This window comes from Podarcis cretensis, assembly GCF_951804945.1.
Source record: "Podarcis cretensis genome assembly, chromosome: 9".
Taxonomy (NCBI): Eukaryota; Metazoa; Chordata; class Lepidosauria; order Squamata; family Lacertidae; genus Podarcis; species Podarcis cretensis.
The window spans coordinates 31,926,665-31,949,751 of NC_137178.1; the positions used below are offsets into that span (position 1 = coordinate 31,926,665).

The window sequence follows — 23,087 nt, forward strand, 5'->3', positions numbered from 1 at the left end:
TTATAATTATGAGGCATGTCTGAATCCTTCAATGGTTGGTGGACAATTTCACATGTCAAAACTTTCCTTTCAGGTAATAACAAAACGGCATGAATGGCAAAGGTGTTCCATGAACCTTCAAATTAAATAGCCCTACATCATATTGGTTGTTCAGCTGAAATAACCAGCTAGGCGGTAGTGCTTATGGAAAGACCCCAGGAAGAGAGAGAGTGATTAAACGGGACTAGTATTTAGTCTTTCAAGCATGGAAACCTTACTTTGGCACCCCAAAAAATAGAGGGGAAAGAGAACCATTTGTGCAATATTAATATAATAATAACTGTTATGTGAAAGTATTAATGATGCTTAAAGAAAGAGATGGAAGTAGGGGGTGGAATCTCCCACCACATCTTCAAAAGGCCATTCATTGTGTGCTTTGACTTTTGTTCTAAGAAGAAATTGTGTGGTCTGTAGAAGTCAACGTGAAATAACACTGGAGCCTTGACTGGAGCCAAGGATTGTTTTTTGTGCCAAGACTCAGTCTCCCACAGTTGTACAGTAAGACAAAAAGCATTTGATTAGGTATTTCATTCCTAAGAAAGAAGCCACGCTAACACCTTTTACAGACACTGCTGTAGAGCTACATCACAACGTAGCGCTGAACTTAACTGTCCGTCAAGGCAAGTTGAAGATTGCTTTCACAGCTGCAGGTAGGCCTTTTCTGAGCTGCCACTGGGTCCAGAGTCTTTTTAGAGAAGAAGTGATTCTTCTCTTGCAGGCCTTAGCAAGGCAGCATTTTTGTTTTCACAGAGGAGTTGGCCAGATTAAAAAAGGACAATACAGCCAAAATGAATTTACTCCTAATTAAGGTGTACCTCTTTCCCCTGCCCTTGGATCCACTCTGACCACAAATTGCTTTAACTGGTTTTATCGTATTTTTACATTTCTGCAACCCACCCTTGGAATTCCTTGGTGAAGGGGTGGGTAAGAAATCTAACAACAATAAAGATTCTCCTCAGCATTCTTATCTGGGAATTTACTGTATTCTGATAATCCCTGAATACCCAAAACTGAGAGACCTCTTTGGCAACCTAGAGGAGGAAGCTTCAGCCTGTGAAGGGCTTTGACATATAGCTGCTTCAGCAGCTGTTTCTGGCGAAGGTCCAATACTCCCAGGGCCTATTAAAGCTCAGAAACACAGCCAGAGAGTAGCAACTGGAGCAGCTGAGAGCAGAGCGGCCTTGTAAACATCTTTTGTCACCTCCACCTATCAGTGACTTTTGCACTTGCCTCCATGAGCCAGGAACCGCAAGAAACATCATCAGCAACTTAGGCAAGGAAACCCCACCTGCAATGAATATGAATCACAGAATGAGGACTGGTACAATCAGTTCTCAAATGAGAATTTATATTGCAGGCTTCCTTTGCTTCAAACAGCTACATGTAACCTGGAGGTGTGTCCACAAATTACCAGTTCCAATCCTAAGGAAAGTTTGCTAGTTCCCAAATTATTGTTGTGGTCGGTGATCAGCACGCAAGGAAACAAAACAGAAAGCAAAGCCCATAAAACACATTGTTCAAACGTGTACAAAAGAGTAAAAGAGAATAAAGTAAGGTAGATAAAAAGCAACAGAGTAAAATAAGATGGGCATCAACAACAAGAGAATGCCTATAAACTATTACTCTACCACCCAGTGAAGAATTTCAACAGTCTCATTTTTATTGCCCTTAAATTGTAGTCATGAACTTCAGCTAGAAGGAAAGTAATAAATGTTTTAAATAAAAATGTTTGTGAGATAGTACCTGAGTATTTGACAGCCAAATATATTTTATATTTTGACAGCCAAATATATTTTATTTCAATATGCAACAATATTTTAAAAATGAATATATTCAGTGATTGACAGTACTGTTGGCAATAAATGGAATGAGGAATCTGACAGCATACACAAGATACTATGTAATATTTTTGACATAACTCAGAGCTCAGGAGATGAAATGCTGAAAACTGAAGTGCACTTAAATTTCATGGTAAATTTCAAAGTCAAAATCTGACTTGGATTTTGAAATTCCACATTAAAAATGTAAATGACATAATTTGATTCATTGGTGGACGCTATATAAGATAGGATTGTAGACCTGAGGGGCCACTAGGGGCGCATCGGAAGATGGCTGACAATAACATCTCTCCGACCCGCACAAGGTAATTAGGAGGCTGTGATGGGAGTAAATAGCCTCCCTACCCCCCCCAAGTTTGGGGGGGGCTGACCTTGCCTGCTGTGCCCTATACCACCCCCGAATTTGTGGGGGTGGGCGCACTAGGCAGAATGCCCTTGTGCGGATTTCGGCGCTCCTGGACGCTGTCTCTGATCTGCGCCTCTAGCTGCAATAACTTCAAAAGAAACAATTAGGAGGAAGCGAATGCACATATTTCAAAGAAGGAGAGGGAGTAAAGACTGTTAACTGAAGAGATCTCTGAAAAACAATACGAGTCGGAGGAACAAGAATGAATCATGAGAAGATTCACCAAGGCTCGGTATGGCAAAGGGACTGGATGGGGGAGGGGGAAAAAGCTTTCCTTTCTTTTCTCTATGTGATTAACCAAGAATCCCCCCCCCACAAGTCACAAGTCAGAAATGCCGTTTTAAGGACTTAAGCTGTGGATTTATGACTGTGTGGAGATAACTTTCTAACCAAAGCATGTTTTAAGAAGAGCGTGGAAAGTATAAGAGCTTTGGAATGACACAGTAAAAAATACCGTCACCATGTTGGCAAGTTCTGTCGGAGGACTTAAGTCTGGGAGGAGGAATAGAGCTGTTTTTATATTGTGGGTGAGACACCTCAGAGGGACTTAAGAGCGACAGATCTGCGAGATGGAAAGAGCGATGTTGTTTATGAAAGTGATGATATATGGAAACCATCTTGATATGAGGATTGGATGAACGGAAAAATTCACACAGGATTATAATTGGTGTTTATCAGCTTAAGGAGATTATCAGAAGAGATCATAAAGAAAAAAAGGGGAAAATATACGAACAAGATGAGATGTGGAAATAGCAGGATAAGACTGGATAGAATTATGAACATTATTTGGACTGATTTGGACATTAACGCAGTAGCAAGAAGATGATCGGAATCCCCCTTCGGAACTTGAAATTGTTAGAATTCAGGCTCAGTCAGAGGTATGTGCCTATCTCTCCAGGCACCGGCTGAATTCTTTTGACCTCCCTCCGGCGACTCCCGGCAGGAAAAACACACGAGGTCCGCTCCGGCGATTTTCCTCAGGCTGTGAGAAAAACACACCAACTGCTTCTCCTCCTCCCTGCTCCCTGCATATCCCCAGGGAGGGGAATCAGACTCAGACAGAAATGTAGCTACATGTCTTTATTCCTGTCTTTAGCAGTCATACAGTGAAAGATGTCTGCTCTCTTCAACAAACAGAGAGAAACTCCAAAACTCCACCCATGTACATCCTGTACAGGTCATATGACACACACTGAGCTCACATCCTGTGCTCAATAAGGAGAATGGACTGCCCCTTTGTTTCCATGGCAACAGTCACATACATCCTGTCTGGCTTTGCAGCCACAAGCAGCTGACTGAGCTGCTAGAGCCTTTGCTTGCTGCAGCATTGCTGCTTTAGAATAACAGAAATATGGGTCCCCTCAACAAAAATTTAAAATTCGGCTTTGTAATTCGGAATTTATGTGATGTGATGTGATGTGATTTGATTTGATTTGATTGGTCGGTTAATAAAAAATTATTTTTTTAAAAAAGAAAGATAGGATTGTAGACCTGGAAGGGACCACAAGGGTCATCTAGCCCAAGGCCCTGCAAAGCAGGAATCACAAGAGGATCAAATGGTTCAGACATCAATTGAACTGCTTGGGTATGTGGAGGAAGGGTGGGCAGGAAATACGATACAATACAATACAATACAATACAATACAATACAATACAATACAATACAATACAATACAATACAATAATCTTTCATTGTCCCATACAGAACAATGAAATTGAAAATCTACATCAAACATTCAGAAACCAACAAGCCTGCTATCCCAGCCTGGTTAGCCCCCTAAAAACTCTGATACCCCATAATTAAATACAATATACTCCCATAGAAACTACCTTACACTGCATTTAAAACCAAAATCGCATTTGGGTAGAAACTGTTTCTCAGGCGGCTAGTCCTAGTCTTTATAACCCTGTACCTTCTTCCAGAAGGCAGAAGCTGAAAGAGATAATTTCCGGGGTGTGCACTATCCTGCACTATCTCTGCAAGCTTTCTTATGGCACCTGGAAGCATAGATCTGATCCAAGGTAGGGAGAGTGCAGCCAATTATTCTCTCCGCAGTCTTTACAACCCTGGACAACATTGTTGTTAATACATAAGTTAATACACTCTCAACAGTACAATGGTAAAATGCCATCAACTTTTCACCTGCCGGACGCCCCAGTCCAAAGTTCCTGGTGGGTGACAGATCAGTGGAAGACTGTATTACATGGCTGGTCTGGTTTTCTTGGAAGATTCAGGTCAGATAAAAGACAGTACTTCTTTATGAAGCACAGAGCTTGCTTCCACAGGAGACAGCAATGACTACCATCCTAGATGGCTTTAGAAGAGATTAGACATATTGATGGAGGAGAGGGCTATCAATGGCTGCTAGTCATGATGGCTATGCTCTACCAGCACAACATAGCATTAAAATTGATTTCAGCATTAATCTTTGCCTTAGCACTGAATCAATACTATCTGCTACTATGCATAACTTTGCTAAATATTAAATTATTGGGTTAGATTTTGCTATTCTGGTGGCCCCTGATGTAAAGATGACTTAAAACTGATGTTAAAAGGAGGCTGCATTTTAAATTGCATTTTAACCTGTATTTTAAATTGGGGTTTTTTTTTCTTTTTATGTTTTTACTGAAATTTTATTGGTGTTAGCTGCCCTGAGCCTGGCTCTGTCTGGGCATGGCGGGGTATAAATAAAATTTATTATTATTATTATTATTATTATTATTATTATTATTATTATTATTAAAAATTCTCTGTGTGGTGTCTGATTGGTGAGAGCCATGTCACTCATGGAAGTATTGGCTTAAATATTTTAGGTCAGATCAATAAGTTATTACAACTGCGAAGTTGGTGCTAAAGTCCTGCTTATTTTCTCACCTCTCTTATAGCATTAATTGTTAAGCAAAGGGGATGGGGAAAACATTGAGCATGGTGACCATAGGACACAGGGCAAGTTTCACGTCCTGTTACATGTTCCACATGTTACAAGCTATATGTTCCACAAAGGGATGGGAAGACTTCTAAATGGGGCTGCCATTTCAACCATAATTAGGGAAGATGGACATGCATGTCTGAACTCGCCCTTAGGGATGTCTTACTAAGGAACCACCCTAGAATATTAATGTGAATGAAATGTATTGTACTGATACTGATTTCTTATTATTACATGTAGAAAAACCAGCAGAAAGTCAAGCATACTTGCATTTCCTTGGTTTTACTGCAATTTTACTTGGCACTCAAGGGTACTTTAAGAAATCTACATACTTCTAGATTTGTAGAGTATGACATATACATATTGGGCTGTATCCAGAGCATGCTAGTCATGCTTTATTCCCAGTGAAACCAATGAGAAAAATTTGTATTGACTATCTGAACGTGACTAACCTATTCTGGATCCAACCCATTGAGATGGAGGCATTCAAAAATCTGTCCAAGTGATTGCCAGCAAACAGAATCTGTAGTAGTCATTTGCTCATTTCACTTGTTCTCTGTTTTAGTATGAGAAACTCACATACTGTAAAATGAGTGCATATATTTTCATCTGACAAACGCTGGAAGGTATATTATTGGCCAGAGACCTGGATTTTGAAGAAATTGATTAGAGTTTTCAGTCCATGGTGCTTGCATTATCAAGATACAAAAGGCTTGTGTTTATTCAAGATTAATACAGAAATTAATGGAGAAACAAGAAGTCTACATTTGTGCCACTGACAAGAAAATTGAGCTTTAAATTGAGCTGTCCTGCACTGTTAATGTGTTTTTCATAATATGGGGATGGTGGAATTAAATCAACCAAGTGAGTATTTCTTCTTCAGAAGGAAATTGGGGTTAGTTTGCCATTGTAAAAACACTGGAAAATGAATGAATATTAAGAAAGGAAAGGAAATAAAAGATAGCCAAAGGCTATAAGGAATTCTGTGTTCCATACAAGGTGATTAAACACACACAGTTGCAATACAATTTATTTAGCATTCACCTAAATCAGGCATAGGCAAACTTGGCCCTCCAGATGTTTTGAGACTACAACTCCCATCATCCCTGACCACTGGTCCTGTTAGCTAGGGATGATGGGAGTTGTAGTCCCAAAACATCTGGAGGGCCAAGTTTGCCTATGCCTGACCTAAATGCACTGCATTGTACTGGAATCTAAAACAACAACATTTTTTTTCATTTGTTTCTACAGCACACTGAAGTAGTTTTTGCTGTTTCCTCTATGTGTCCTACAGTAAGGCCCCACGCTCTTGCAGGTATGCCTGTCAACTTTCTTCCTCTGAATCTCATTTGCAAAAGTGGAAGAGGTTCATCTGAGAACTGAGGGATAGGGGAAAGTGGAAAACTTCCTTTGGTAAACCCTCAACCTTTCACCTGCAAAAGAAAAGGCCCCATCAAATAATGCCCCTTCCCTGGAAGAAGTGCAGAAGGAAATGTTCCATCTTGCATTTCTCCCTAATCCCGAAATACAATGATAACCTGTTCCTGCATGGCCATTTTAAGCCAAATCTATACAAATTTTGAAAGAGCTCTGAATACAAAATAGCTAGTTTGATTATTCTCTGTGAGCATATATCTGTATGGCATATATTAGCTGCTCGTGGTACATTCATATCTTAAAATCTTAGTACAAAAATGAAACCTAGGCTGTGATCCAATGCATGTTTTCCTGGGAAGTGAGCACTATAGGACCCTGATACTATACTATGTTTTCTTTGCAGCCCCTAAAGCAGGTCATACGTTAGATAAATATTCATTTTCTTTCTTTCTTTCATCTTAAGGGGGATGGAGAATCCTTTTCAATAGAAAGTCTGAGAAGTCTTCAGGTTTATTTCAAGTCTTGCATATCAAGCTACTGCAGACTTAAAAAACAAAGCATTTTTAAATCGTTTTGCCTTCAGATCTCACTAAGCATTATTCAGGTGTAACGTTTGATTATTATAGAAGCAGATATTTCAAAACGTGTTTAGCAGTGTTGTTAAATTAAGAGAATCATAGGCGAAACAATAATTCTGTCCTTCTCCCTCTGTACCTTTTAAACTAGGGGAAAAACTTGTATGGACACCAAATTAGATCCTACCCTTTCCAGTGGGGTTACTTTATTTAAAATTCAGATCCTGTCTTCTCTTCTCTCCCCTTCTCCAAGCCCCATGTCACCACTAATCAAAATTATTCTTTCTTATTTTTATATCAAAGTATCCTACATTATTATTTTTTATTTTGCCAAGTCAGAATTCTTGACACACTGTGTGGCCCGTGTTGAAGATGAAATAAACTAAAGTTCTGGGGGGTTTGTACAGTTCTAAGAAGACAAATATGTATTGGCAACATTCCAGAACTTCTCATTGAGGCGGCTGCATTTTGAATTCATAATTCCTCTCTCCCAAACTTTGAAAGCTTTCTAGACCTTATTATTATTATTGCCTAGGACCTCTTTGGGGTGCATAGGCAGCTATATTAATGGTGAGATGCTCTGTGTGTGGGGGGGGGGTGTTTAATGCCTTTTCTATACACCATTCAGAAAATTCATCTCACTATTTGACAAGGGGGTGATTGACTATACCCACTGTAACCAGCAAGCTAATGCAAGTCAAAAGAGTTCCATCCTAGAATAATTCCCTTATATCCTGATGCTGTTCGTTTATTCAAAGCATTTTTACTCTGCTCTTCAGCCAAAAAGAGTGGCTTACATAAGGTAATAAAAACAAGATGGTCCCTGCCCACAGGCTTGTGGTCTGAATGACACAACCCATAAAGAAAGTGGGATGAAGGAATCCAAAAGCAAGCAAGCCTGCAGTACAATCCTTAAATTGAATTCAGCAGAACTTGCTCCTAGGTAACTGTGTATAGGACTGCAGTTTCAGAGACTAATTCTGAAAGTTACAAAGTTTATTAAAGTGGAAGATGAGTGGATTTAAATTGCAATTATGTCACAATTAACTGCCTCCTTCTTGTACCCCGGGGTGAGTTTCTGGGCCTGAGAGCAGGTGAGAATTGTTTCCAAGGAAGAGGAGGTGATAGTTAAGCTCTTCTGAAAATTGTAGTTCTGTGAGGGATTCTCCTAACAACTCTCAGCACCTTTAACAAACTACAGTTCCCATAATTCTTTGGGGAAAGCCATGACTGGTTGAAGTGGTATGATACTGCTTCAAATGTATACCACAAATGAGGCCTAGTTCACTTAAGACAGAGTCTGAGAAGAGTTAGCAGACAATTAAATTTGAGTCTACCATGTTCAGTGCATGTTTTGGGTTGCACCTAGGACTATGACTTTAAATGTACAGTGCTGATGCAGCCTTACCTGTGAGTAAGCCCAACTGTACACCGTAGGAGGACTTCTGGGTAAACATATGTAGCACTGAGCTATTAAAAGTTTAATCTCTGCTATCCAGGTGCCATTCTATTACATGGGAGTAGGGATAGTCAAATCTGTCAGTTTCAATTTCTCTCACTTTTCTCATTTTTCCAATCTTAATTTCAGTTTATTTATTTATACTGATGATTTATAATGTATGCATTTTAATGCAATTTTGCCCAATATATACATTTTGCAAGTGTTTTCCCATAATACAATGCATTTAAGTATTTCTTTTCATTAATATATGCATGTTTTTACCCTAGTATATGCATTTCAGTGTATAACCTAGCTGGCGAACTGCACTGAAAAATTCAGTGATGTGTAAATTTAAAGGATTTGTGTGTTTTAGTTCACATATCGTTTCAGGAAGTGCAATTTAGACAGGTTTGCCTTTAAATGCTAATTTAATGGGATTTCTCCCTCACCCCTGCTTGGGAATAAGCTGCATTGAACAAAGTGAGACTTGTTTTCAAATAAACATGCAAAAGATTGCACTGGAAATAATGTTGCGGACACAATAATGAAAAGCATGTATTTGCAACAAACCCACATTTTAAATAAAATTGTGACAGTGCAAGGGGGAAAAGGATGTGTTTTTGTTTTCCCTAAAGCACCATCACAACCATCTACCATCTGCAGAGTTGTAGAAATTCACTCTACAACAGCAGCAGCTTTTGTCTGTGACCTTTCTAAAGTCTTCCCAGTTTTAACTTGTGGAGTAATGCTACAGCTGACGAGTCAGAAGGGATTATAAGTGAAATCCCATGTCTCTTACTACGGTATCATGAACTGCGCTGCTATAATATTATTGCTGTAGGTTAATGTGATCCTTTATACACGCCCCCGCCTTTCCTTCCACAGTAGCCTTTTTTCCAAGAAGCAAAATGGTGTCATTTGAATTGCAAATCCCATCGCATATATAGTTTTATTCTTTCAACTCAGGATGAGTGACAGTGCTATATTAGATTTAACAAACCTTACCCAGTTTTAAATACATTTCTGGTATTGAAAGCTAATAGAGCTGAAAACTGAATGGGCAAAGGCTCTGTTCTGGTATTCATTCCTTTATTGGGGCCCATGAAAGGACCGTATGGAGGGAACCTGATAGAAAGTTTGTGGCATCGCTAAATAGAACTCAGTCCAAGGTAGTAAAATAAAAGGTTAGCTCAGCGGTCTTTTATGCCATTTCATTAGTGGTCGCCAACTCTTTCAAAACCAGGGCCAGGGGCTGTACAGACTGTTTGATTCAGCTGGGCCCAGAACTTAATGGAGTACAGGCCTCAAAGAATCACTGAACCAAGCCTTTTGAAAGGTTCTGTGTTTCAAGAGCGCAGCTCCTTTGCAGCACATGGCAGATGAAACAGAGTCATAAGAATGTGTGGCATGCACCGTGTAATACTTGCTCAGGCAACCTCGTACAAATGTTTGTTGTGGCGGAAGGTTCCCAAACACATCTGCCTCTTTCTATTATTTTAATCTCATTGACTTTTTTTTTAAAAAAAAAAAAAAAGCTTCATTATTATAGAAACTCATTTTCATGTACAGCATGTGGAAAGAATATATTTTTTAATGCTACCACCTCCATAGTTCATATATGGTGAGAGCAATTCATTCTCAACACTCTTTTTTTTTTGCCATAAAAGAGTAGAGTGGTACCTCGGGTTAAGTACTTAATTTGTTCCAGAGGTCCATTCTTAACCTGAAACTGCTCTTAACCTGAAGCACCACTTTAGCTAATGGGGCCCCCCACTGCCACTGCGCCGCCAGAGCACGATTTCTGTTCTCATCCTGAAGCAAAGTTCTTAACCCGAGGTACTGTTTCCGGGTTAGCGGAGTCTGTAACCTGAAGTGCATGTAACCCGAGGTACCACTGTATCCTTTCATTTTCTATAGTATACCATTTCCTCTGTCCCAGGACAGGATGGGTTTGTCTTGGTCTCTTTTGTGCTGGAAAGGGGACACATGAGAAGAGCATCCAGGCATCTTGGTGCAAGGGTGATGTCTGACCAGTGTGTGTGTGTGTGTGTGTGTGTGAGAGAGAGAGAGAGAGAGAGAGAGAGAGAGAGAGATCTATTGTCTTCATAAGGTGGTGGCCCCACTTCTCAACTTCAAACAAAGTGTAGTAACCCACCCACTTGCCCCACTCTAGGAGTTTGGGATCACTTAAGTCACCTTTTAGAATGGGGAATGGATGGTGTCACCCTTTTTCACTTACACTGTACTGCCTAGATACACAATGGTGGGACCTTCATTTTATTTGTCTAATTGGTTACTGTTTCCTTTCCTTGGTCATAATTTGCAGGAACTACAGGCAGGGATGAAGGTAAGAGACATTGCCCTGTTAGCACCCTAAGGTATCTGGGGGGGGGGGGGTGAAGTCCTGTGCTATCTCTCATTGCCGTCCAGCTAGAAAGGGAATTGTTGTTGTGCCAATGTTGGTTTCAGCCCACTGAAAGCCACCATCAGGAGTGGGGTACAGCAGTCAAGTCTGCCTCTCATTTAGCCCTTTCCATGTTCAAGTGATGGATCAGTGAGCTTTCTGAAGTAGCCAGGTTGATATTTCTCAACAGGGAAAATAGGTGGCTTCTTAAGTTATAGGAAGATCACAGCTGAGGTGAATGTGTCAGCTACTTGTTTGACCATTATATTGAATAAAGTATGGTGTAGTGGTCAGTGTTGAACTACAACCTTGGAGAAGCCTGTTGGGTGACTTTAAGCTAGTCACTATCTCTCAACCTAACTTACCTTACAGGTAAGTTGTGAGGATAAAATGGAGCAGGAGAGACGTATATGCACCACCTGGAGCTCCTTGGAGAAAAGAGGGGGTATAAATGTAATAATAAATAAATGAAAGTTGTGGCCTTACAAATATTCTCCTATGCCTTCATTCTAGTTCCAACTTGTTCAAATGTTCTTCTGTTGCAGAACTGCATAAGGTGAAAGTAAGGTCAGACATTGGAGGAAGTTTGAAGCAGGAAGTCTGCTGCACCCATGTAGGGTTGCAAAAAAAAAGAGCAAAAAAAGAGGACACAGTTTCCAACTTCTACTTTTAACTATGGATCACTATGATGACTCTACCCATGAGAAAGAGGGCATGTCTAAAACTCCCAGGTGGCTCTCACCTATGGAGGCCAAGGAGGTAAAGAAACTTAACATGAGAACTAATTGGCCGAAATATTCTGAAATTTTAGAACAAGAAGGTGGTGAATTTAAATTACAAAGTTATGAGAAAATAAAGTCCAAGGTACGAGATTGGCTCCATTATTTTCAAATAATGGAGGCCTACAAACAAGACAGGAAAATTGGTTTCCAGGCGGAGAAATCGAAACTAGAAACAGAACTGTTAGAACCCAATACTAAGAATTTATCAAGAATGTATAACTTGCTGTTGAAGTGGAATACATTAGATGAGACAGTGAAGTCTGCTATGGTTAAATGGGCACAGGACATAGGTCATGACATTATGTTTGCTGACTGGGAGCAGTTATGGACCACAGGTATTAAATTCACGGCATGTAATGCCTTACGAGAAAACATTATGAAAATGATTTACAGGTGGTACATGACCCCAGTCAAGCTTGCGAAGATTTATCATCTGCCCAATAACAAATGTTGGAAATGTAAGGAGACTGAAGGTACCTTTTTCTACCTTTGGTGGACCTGCCCAAAGATTAAGGCCTTCTGGGAAATGATTTATAATGAAATTAAGAAAGTGCTTAAGTGCACCTTTAACAAGAAACCAGAGGCATTTCTCTTGGGTATGGTCGGCCAGTTGGTGCTGAAGAAGGATAAGAATTTCTTTTTGTACGCTACTACGGCAGCAAGGATTCTTCTAGCAAAGTATTGGAAGACACAAGAGCTACCCACGCTGGAGGAATGGCAGGCGAAAGTGATTGACTTTATGGGATTGGCAGAAATGACCGGCAGAATCCGCGACCAAGAGAAAGAGACTGTGGAAGAAGATTGGAAGAAATTTAAGATGTATCTTAAGAACTATTATAAAATTGAGGAGTGCTAAAATGCTGAGGGAAAAGAAGACGTAGAATTGCAGCGGAAAATTGTGTTTAATTTTAGGGTGGAATTGAAAAAGAGAATGAATTTACATTTAATTGGTTAAGAAGGGTTGCTGAATAATGGTTTAAAATTAAGGATGCAAAAAGGGAAAGGTATGGGGAAGTCCGGGAAAAGAGGGTTATGGAAATAAGGTTAAGAAAATATGATTTTTTGTGTTTGTTTTTATGTTGTTTCTGTTTATGTTAAAAAATTTGGAAATTAATAAAAATTTTATTTAAAAAAAAAGAGAGAAAGAGGGCATGTCCTGGAAAAAGAGGACACGATTTAGGATCTAGAAATGATCAATGTCATGTTTGCTTTGACAAGCTTTTCCAGCTGAGTGAAAATATCTCTGCTGTAGATGTTTATTCTGCACTGTTTTTAACCTAGCTTTAGTTGTCATTTTTTGCATTGTTTTTAAAAGCTATTTCAGTTCTCTTTATTGAGACCCATGTAGAAGGTGATTCATAAACTAAGTAAATGATAGAGCGCAGGCTACCCTCACATTCCTTATTAGATCAGTGATTCTAAAAATGTGTTTTCTGCAGAATGCATAATCAGTTATTTTTTACCTTCAGGGCAAAATGTTCATTTAAAGGAATATTGACTCTACGTGTAGTCCACCCAGTTCTGCTGCAACACAAATATCCAGTAATTTCAGAGAGATTTGTTAGCTCCCTCTCTTTGTTTTAGGGGAATACTGTTACCTAGCCTGTTATATACTAAGATTGCAGTCCTAACATTTATAAGGGAGTGTGGCCCATTGAATACAGCAGTACTTACTTCCAAGTAAAAAATGGATAGGATTGCACTGCAAATTGCATACAATTTATGATGTGGTAGTTCAATGGCTGTAATCAATTAACTATTAAATATAAACAGACTTGGGAAGGAGATTGAATACAAAAAAAAAATAGAGCTCATCAAAGCTTTGACAGTAATTAGTGTATTTTTTTCTTTGTTTTCATCTTAAAATTTATCTGAGAAAAACAATTGTACAGCAAGGAGTCTCAAGCAGCATTCAATGTCGTACCAAAGAAAAAACAAGAATATCATTTTTTTTTTGCATATTCCTGTTACCATAAAGAAGCAATGCAGCAGCAAGCAGCAGCTACGTCAGCTGCTGGTGGCTGGAAAGCCAGACAGGATGTTTATGACTGTTACCATGGCAAGAAAGGGGCAGTCCATTCTCCGTACTGAGCACTGGATGTTAGCTCAGTGTGTGTCATATGACCCATATGACCTGTACAGGATGTACATTGGTGGAGTTTTTTTTCTCTCTCTCTGCTGTTGTTGTAAAGAGTGCAGACATCTTTATCTGTATGGCTGCAAAGGACAGAAATAAAAGCATGTAGATACATTTCTGTCTGTGTCTGATTCCCCTCCCTGGGGATAGCAGGGAGGAGGGAGAAGCAGTGGTGTGTTTTTCTCACAGTCTGGGAAAAATCGCCGATACAGACCTCGCCTGTTTACCTGCCGGGAGTCGCAGGAGGGAGGTCAGCAAGGAATTCAGCCGGTGCCTGCAGCGTGGCACATTCCTCTGACCGAGGCAGAATTCCACCAATTTCATCTATTGAAAAGAAGTAAGAACACTTTACTAAGAGTAAATTAAAAGTCTGCTTAACTATGAGTTGGCTTCCAACTTAATTCCATCACAATTTATTTATTTTTAAAATGGCTTCAAAAGAACAACTATTCTGGGCTTCTTTACAACAGAGGTGAAGAACCTGTAGCCCTTCAGTTGTTATTGAACTCCATCTTTCATCAGTCCCAGCCAGAATGCCCAAAGGTTAGAGATCATGGGGGACTGAGAAATAGATATTGCTGCTTTACTAGATCAGTTATCAAGAGATAATTATTGTGGATGCTTCATAAATATCCCTCAAAAGATTTTATCCCCAGATTTTGGAGTTCCTGGTTACCAAGTCTTGTTTCTAAGTTAAACAAGAATTTAACTGTAAATTTTAATAATGCACAGTTGTCCATTGATAAAACACTGCAAAAAATGACCTGGTGTAGGTATCATTCCATCATGATTGCTTTTGTGTGCACTTTTAGCTATGTGCATTTGTACCAGTGCACCACAACTGCCCACCCCCCGACATCAGTTTTATGTGATTCCATGTAATGCTGTCTCAGGGTTATTTTTGTGAAGTGTTCTATGAAAAACTGCAGGAACCTTGGAGCTACTTCCTGAAAGCATTCCTATGGCATCTGCCAGTTGTAAAGCATCATTTGTTGCCCCGCTGTTTGGCATCAAGCTAAATTCAAGAGATTGCTCATTAAGGTGCCTGGAAGAGGGGAGGTCAATATTAGGTGTTTTATTGGTCTATTTTATTAACCAAATGTATTGACTATCCTTCATTGCCTAGCAATCAGGGGACAGTTTCCAACACAGTAACTAAAAGCATAATACAAATAAATCAAATCATACAAAACTAATAAGATAAAATCCAGTGTAACACAATTATAGGTAAACAGCAGCAAATCAGGACGAGTTATTACACAGCAATCCATATCACTGATCCACCATGCTGAAAGGGGAGTAGGATCATGTGGAGCTGTTCTTCAATGTGGCCCTGCCCACTTCCACTAGCCTCTGCCAGCAATGGAAATGGGGGAACAAAACTGATGAAGAGCATCCCAATGCACTCGCCCTGAAAGCAGGAAGACTGCTGATAGTAACCATGCCATTAGTAGTCGCTGGAAGCCCCTGCAAATGGGATGTTTAGGGTGGGTAAGAGGCTTTCTTAGCACATGATCGACTTGACCCTAAGCCTCCACTGTTGTCATCACATGATGAAAATGGACCCTATCTCGGCCTTTTCAGTGTGCCAGCCAGGGAGCTGGTGCAGCAAAATGAGTTTTTAACCCGCCTCCACATGAGAAGAGGGTGCTGTGGATGTGGCAGCGGCTACCCTGACCCATTTAGTCCCATTGCTGCCATACAGTGGTTTTGATTGCCACCTAAGACCTCAGGCACAAATTAAAGTCAAAGTACCTTAAATGCGTCCAAAGGTCTGAAACCATAGGTGTGTTTTAAGCAGGCTTCAGAAGCTTAATTGTAGCTATCTCTGCTTCTAGGGAGAGCGAGTTCTATAGCCAGGATGCCACTACAGAGAAGACCTTGTCTCCATACTACAGAGCATTACCTTTGTCAATTGCAGATTATTGGAGAAATAAAAATTTAATTCATGGTGAGCTGTATTGTATTGTTGAGGACTGATAAAAATTCAAAATCAGGCCAGGGGGAAAAGACACAGAGATTTAACAACGAGGGCTGTAATGTGTCATACTTTCTGGACATGCCAAGCAGATCTACAATCTTCATCCTCTAAGCAGAAATGAAACAATGCAGACATTTGGACCTCTCTTGGCTGAGATTTGCCTTCACGCTTCTGAGGCTTTTCGCTGCCATGCAGAGCAGTCATAAACCAAGGCTAGTTAAGCAGGCTGGTTTCTGTTTTGCTTTGTCAGAGCAGCAGAGTATAATCCAAAACAGCCCAAGCATCATGAAGAAACTACTCTGAAACAATGAAAATCAGACTATGGTTTCAAGTCATCCTTTCCAAACTGGGCCACATCTAAGCTGGAGCTCCAGATAAGGGGAGAAATAACTATCATCTATCATCTATCTATCTATCATCTATCTATCATCTATCTATCTATCTATCTATCATCTATCTATCTATCTATCATCTATCTATCTCTATCTAATCTAATCTAATCTAATCTAATCTAATCTAATCTAATCTAATCTAATCTATCTCTTGTTAACAGTTGAAACAGTTTAGTCACTCTTTTTATATGTATTAAAGCCATATAACCTTAATGGAAACTTAGTAATGATCAGCCACAAAGAGTTGATAACAGCAGTTTTGATTTATGAAGGAATCATAGTTTCTGCATTAACTATGGACTTGTAATGACATTTCTGAAAATCAGGAGTTTGATTTGGCATATCTCCCAGCTCTGGGAGTTATCTGAGGCCGTTACCTGAGAGGGTCACATCACCAGAAAAGAGGAAATGCATCACCAAGAAAGAAAGAGGGCACTCTCTGCTGAGTTCTACAAGGGTAAGACAGACTGAGGAGGAGAAAGCCATAAGCCATGACTTCCCCCTGGATTCACTGTAAGAAGTCAAGTGGGCTTGGAAGAATCAAGACTGAAGTTGGTTGAATAGTGCCCTGTTAGTGCTAAATAACTTCTGCTGTTTGTGGAATTACTCTGATGCCATCCAAAGACTTGGCTCTAGAGGGCATGGGTTTAGTACAAGTCAATGGATGGTATCAGACTAATCATACTTCGAACAGACCTATTGAAATCAATGTACTCATGTTAGCCATATAGATTTAAAGGGGTCTTTTCTGAGTATGTCTTAAACATATATCACCCGATAAAAACGTATCTCAAATATAACTCATATCTGACACATATACTTGACCAAGAATTTAGCTGATGGAATTAAGACTCTTGCAGTGCCTAGTTTCTTGAGATATAAGCCTAGATCACACTGATAGAAAGAGTCCTGATGAAGAAATCATTGGTCAGATTGGTCAACAGAGCTATTTAGCTGAATGGAAATCAGGCTATTATAAGGTTCTGGTACTAACATGTCCCTTCTCTTCGAGATGAGAACTTAGAACATAGCTGCCCAATGTGTTCGATTTGACACATTCACAATTGTCCTCTTACATTGTTATGCTGCTGATGACCAGAAATGACCTGCTGTTGGTGTGTCACTGATTTGGATAGCAATGACAGAGGTGCATTTGGTTGCAGAGAAGATTAGGAGTGTCTACTGTTCAGAAAAGTTGTCAACTGAAGTGTCATGACTTTTTTATTTCCCTCATGCAAGTCAATTGTGCTAAGCTTTTCATTAAGGGACTACTTATAACCCTGATTACTCCTGCAAATTCCATTTCACCAAACACTTCTCTCAGACTTGTCTAAGCTCCAGTACTCCAAAACATGTTTTCTGCAATTGCAAACTGCAGTGGTGTTTTGCTTATTATCTACTTGATGGATGATGCACTTTTTAGAATCAAGATGTGGTTCTTTTTCTCCCTTTGATGTTCCAGGAATGGCAAGACTTGTTCCAATGTGGTCTGCCATGATTAATGTCCTCATAAATCCTAAATCTGGAAAGAACAGTAATATACTAAATAATCTGTGAATCTTGCTTTTGTGCCCCAATAGCAAACATCAGCAGAGCAACTGCCGTCATTTTCCAAACTTATGCCTGCAAATCTCTGCTAACCCAATCTTCTTGTCCTAGTGATTTTTTTAAAAAAATCTATGGTTGGACACATGGATTCTGTATCTAAGTTATCCAGGAGGGAAGATACATACCGATATAGTGTAAATGGAATCATGCTAAAATACGGCAACTTCCTGGGTTCCATATAGCAATCAGGGAAGTCTATCCTTTTTCTTTCTGTTTTTTCACATTCATTCTTTATGATACAAGTGGTTAAATATCTATGTCTTTTGTTATGAGGGCCTATGTGAAAGGCAGAGTTATTGGTAGATTTGCCATTTGTTTTATATTTTATATTTGTATTTATTGATTTAAACAGTCACCTGCTCTGTGCCTTCGGGAACAGAACAGGCTCATAAGAAATCTTGAGCTGCAACCAATTTATGTTCCTAAAAACAGAACTTAGCCACTCTTTTTACTTTTAAAAACCAAAGCAATCTGGTTCCAAAATTATGTGAAAAGGAAAGTTATTTGCTGTGGCCATACTCCCTGTCTCTTCTTACATAGCTACTATGGACACTGCTTCCTCTCAATAGCAAGTGATCTCTATGAAAAGCAGGCACTGCGTACGATTTTAAAAATAACACTCTCCTCCCCCTTAATGAGCTCCAATCACTTTGCTCTGTGAAAAGGCAAGTGAAAACTTTCCCCAACTTTTCATTCTCTTTCCTGAACTTAACATTTTACCTCTCCCAGTTGACCTGCCACATGTACAAACTTATGAATGACTGTGCTTGAATGAAAGTGGCCTCCTTGTAATAGAGGAACATGAAGCTTGCCTTTATTTAGTGAAGAGAAATTGCTAGTTTCCTGTATGGAAAAATGAAAAGAAAAGAAAGGGATATGGGGAAAGGGAAATTTAAAACTGGGGACAGAAAAACCTGAAGAGTTTTATTTGAGATAAAGTGGTTCCACCCACCCACCTACCCCAATAAATAAGTAAAAGACGGTAGGAATGAACTGCACTGGCCTAAAAATAGTCAAAAGTTCCAGAGTGAAAAGCAGACTCTGCATAGATATCTTTATTTGGAAAGCTGTGCTTGTATTTACAAAGAATGCAACAAACACCGGGTATAAGCGTTCAATGCATTTCACACACATAATCTCAGTACTCATTACAACTGCCACGTAAAAGGAGGCCAGCAATATTTTTCCTATATTATTGCTGGGGAAACTGAGGTTGAAAGAGTGGCTTGCTTATGGAACCAAGTGAGTTCTGCACTGAGCTTCAGATGTAACAGTCACAGTCCAATAAACCATTACTTTTCAGTCTAGCATTGTGTGCCTGTGTACTACACCTCTTTGTTCTATCCTTCCATCAGGTATCCATCTTTATCAAAGTTATCTTGGTTTCTTAAACCCATCAGGACATGAAACCGGGATCAGAGCTTGATTTAATACCATGGCGTTGAGGCAGCTCTTCAATTTGGACATCCTGTGAAACTGACTTAGCTTCACTGAAGCCAGGTGCAAGAGGAAGAGAAGGAAAGTGGGGGAGAGTGCAAGCACACAGCATGTACCAGGTTTATTAACTGAGATTGTTATGCTGCCATCTCTCTCACGTACACATACAGAGAATGAGAGGGAGAATCTTCATAAATTTCCATGTATAGTATAATAAAAGTATGTTAAGTCATTGAATAGTTTTAAGAATACAAAGTATCTCCTGGAAAAATATTTGGAGGGAATCAGAAATACCCTCAGGAAGTTACGCTGACACTCCTGGAATGTAAAGTTCAAAAGTCTGCTTTCAGTATTTTCACTGTAAACGAAAGAGCTAAATGCAACTGCAGTGGTAACATGAAGTGAGTGGAACAAAAGTGGAACACTGAAGAGGAACTACAGGTGAAACCTGGTAGCTTTGATTTGATTCTGCCTTTTCCCACTTAACATCTCCCTGATGTGTTACTTCTAAACTAGAAGCTTTTAAAAGGGAGGGAAGTAAATTAAATAGTAAAATGAATCTCTTTGTGTGACAAAAACAAGCTAGCCACTTTGTGTTATAAATTTCAGAAGCACCACCCTTATTTGGCACCTCGATTATGTGGAAAAGACGCAAGCTTCTTCTTCTTTACATATCCATTAAGAGTTCCCAACAGCTGCAAGAAATAGTTCATTTGGTTTCGGTCCTCCTCTAGGACTTACTTACTAACACAAGGTTATTTATGTTCCAGGAGAAAAAGTCAAAATGCATGCTTGTCTCCTCAAAGGGCTGATAGCACAAGAGCAGCCATCAAGCCCACAATGCCAGCTCTTTCAGAACGTTCCATGAAGTGATTTCGCCAAGACCATCAGCTACGGCAAGGAAGTGAAGCAATTTTGCATGCTCCTTCAGACCTAACCCCTTTCCCATATCTCTCAATCTGACATGGGGCAAATGAGAGACAAAGGCACTAAGTGTAGGACGCAAGCTCTGAGCGGCACAGGCATCTTGAGAAGTCACAAGGTTAATGTCTTTTGCACACAGGGCATTGTCAGGATTCATGGTGTAGGGTTTCAGACAAACAATTTGCTGTACTAAAAGCGGAGGGAAGAGTGTTTCTAAAGAAAGAAAATACATTGGGATGTAAAATGAGGCCTATGCTAAATAAGCCCTTTGGAATAATGATGAACCTTTGTTTTTATTCTTCAGAAAGGGTTCAGTAAAGAACTGGATAGTGGGGGAAGGGGAGAAAAGATGTTTCCTTAGTACTTTAATAAAGTAAAGCTATCCTGCAACTACAGCCTACAAAAAGCAAGTCAAACCCAATAGGACTACGCCAAAGAAGGTCTGACTTTTTCAAACTAGTTGCAAATAAAGGTCATCTCAAGATTTGCTTTATTCAACATCTTAGTCATCTGAAAAGTTATTTCAGTTATTCCCTACAGTTCTAATAACAGGATTTAAGTGCTTAAGACATTATGAAGAACACATGTCTTCTTAGTATGTTTATATTGTCCCTGGATCTGCCTGGACTCCAACGTCCCTCTGTTTCAACCAGCATGGCTAAAAGTCAGGGGTGATGAGAGCTGTATTCTAATAACAGCCTGCAGGTTTCCCCAAATTATCAGTGCATACAACTTTGACTTAAGACATGGAATTTCATGTCAGCTCTTGGTTCCAAGACTTCACCTGCTGTTTGCCTTCTTTCCAGGTGAAACCTGTGACAAGATGTTGCAGTATGGAGTGTTCCTGTAACAAGATGTTGCAGTATGCTGTTCAGGATTCCAGCCACTCCATTCCTTCATCTTTCCCTCTGGTTTTCCATCTCTCCTCCACCCAGCATGGCCAATGGGCACCTTCAATCCTCATTCAGCTATTTTCAAGGTTTTCTCCCTAGGGATCTTTTAAATCTGAGGGTTTTTGTAATTCTGCAAATCTCAGGATCCTTCCCATGGCAGATGATACTGCCCTCCTGCAAATGGATTTTGGATAGGAAAGCAATTGCTCTCACAACCTAAACTACAGTTGCATGCAATTGATGGCACCGGTGAATTTCTTATCAATATTAATGCATGCTCTTCATCTGTTTGAATGATTTTGCAAGGCTGAAATGCCATTCTAATTCCATTCTAATTTTTTAAAATACAATCTAAAAAGAAAAAGATTAAAAAGGAAAAAGAACCCCACTATATATATGTGGCCCTCATCAGACATTAAAAGTGTTTTCTTTCTGAGCTGGTTTGCAGGTATTCAAGAATGGTATAAATTAAAGAAAAAGCATCTTACAATTACATTGCAGTTCTGAACCTCAAGAACCATTAAACATTCCAAATACCACCATATCTTGTTGGAACAATCTGAGCATTACTTACCTCATTTATATCTAAAATAAAAAATAAAAAATAAATATTATTTTTCTTTACTTGTCCCGAACTTAATTTTAACTTTTGTATTATTTTTTCCATTGCAACTAGAAAGCAAACCTGGCTATACCATGCTACTTAACAGAATAGGTATACTCTCAAACTGCTTCCAGTTTGTAATAATGATCTTCCATGGTGCTATTAACAACTATTAGACAAATTCCTCATTCGGTCCATCTTTGAATTGTGTTCATGTCTCTTGCTTGCCTGCATGCAGGGCAGAGAGTGGTATATATTTGTGTTATGGATGGGGGGGTGTCGGACCTCCATCTTCCCTGGCAGGGATGCAGCCTACTGTACAAAGTTAAGAGTCGCACCCATTGTTCCTCCCAATTTTGCCTCTTGCCCTGCCAATCACTGGTACATGGTCCTCAGAATGTTGCCCACATGGGAACATGGCTCATGTGCTGAAAACTCTCAGCAATGAAAGAATTTCAACCAATGCATCATTCAGATAACTACTTTGAAATAATTACTGGCACTAAATCAAATAGCTACACAAGGAAGACAAAGGAGGTCTTTGTATTATACACACAGACATACACTCCAGAATGAATTCTATTATAATAGATGATACCCATCACAGTTATTATTTTATATCATTCTGAGCTGAGAATCATGGTTAAAATCATGGTTTCCTATTTTACAACCTTTTTCTTCTTTTAAATATGTTCTTGGATTAACTTAAAAGAAAATCAAAGCATATGGTCCATTGGAACACAAGCACTGGAAAAAAAGACATCTATGACCAAAAAAAAAACAATTTATATGTTTGATTTTTGTATTGGCTCTACACACTGGATTCTAATTAGTGGATAGGAACGCTACAGTTTTACTGTCAGTAAGGGATGGATTGTCAGGGATCACTGTAATTGTATCTCTCCCTGTAATGTATATGCTTTTGAAATATCAGTTGTTTCACTTGTTATTTTAAGTATCCTTATTTCAGTTATAATGCATTGTGTTTTCAGGATGTAAACTGGGGTGTAACAAACCACATTTAAAACAGTAATTATTAATTCCCAGCTACATTTCAAGAAGAAAGCATTTAATTCATGCCCTCCAGCAATCCCTACTTACAAGGTAGAGACCCAGGTTTTTGGTACCTGGCCCTCCCTCCTCACTTTGTCCCTAGGCAAATGCTTTCTTAGTATTTTGTCTCTGCAGATTTTTGAAAATGCCATTCCTTCGGGTTCAGTTCCTTCCCCCCAAATCAGTGGAAGATGGATGGGTCTGGGAAGAAAAATGGCAGCTGACTGGTGACTGTGAAGTGGTACTTTGTCGCTATTGGCAGCAAA

General features: G+C 39.4%; 1 long non-coding RNA gene across 1 annotated transcript in view; it reads right to left on the reverse strand.

Annotated features, from left to right (window-relative positions):
* LOC307224091 overlaps positions 1–23,087 on the reverse strand; it is an 83,479-nt gene that overhangs the window by 28,581 nt on the left and 31,811 nt on the right. The window lies entirely within an intron of this gene.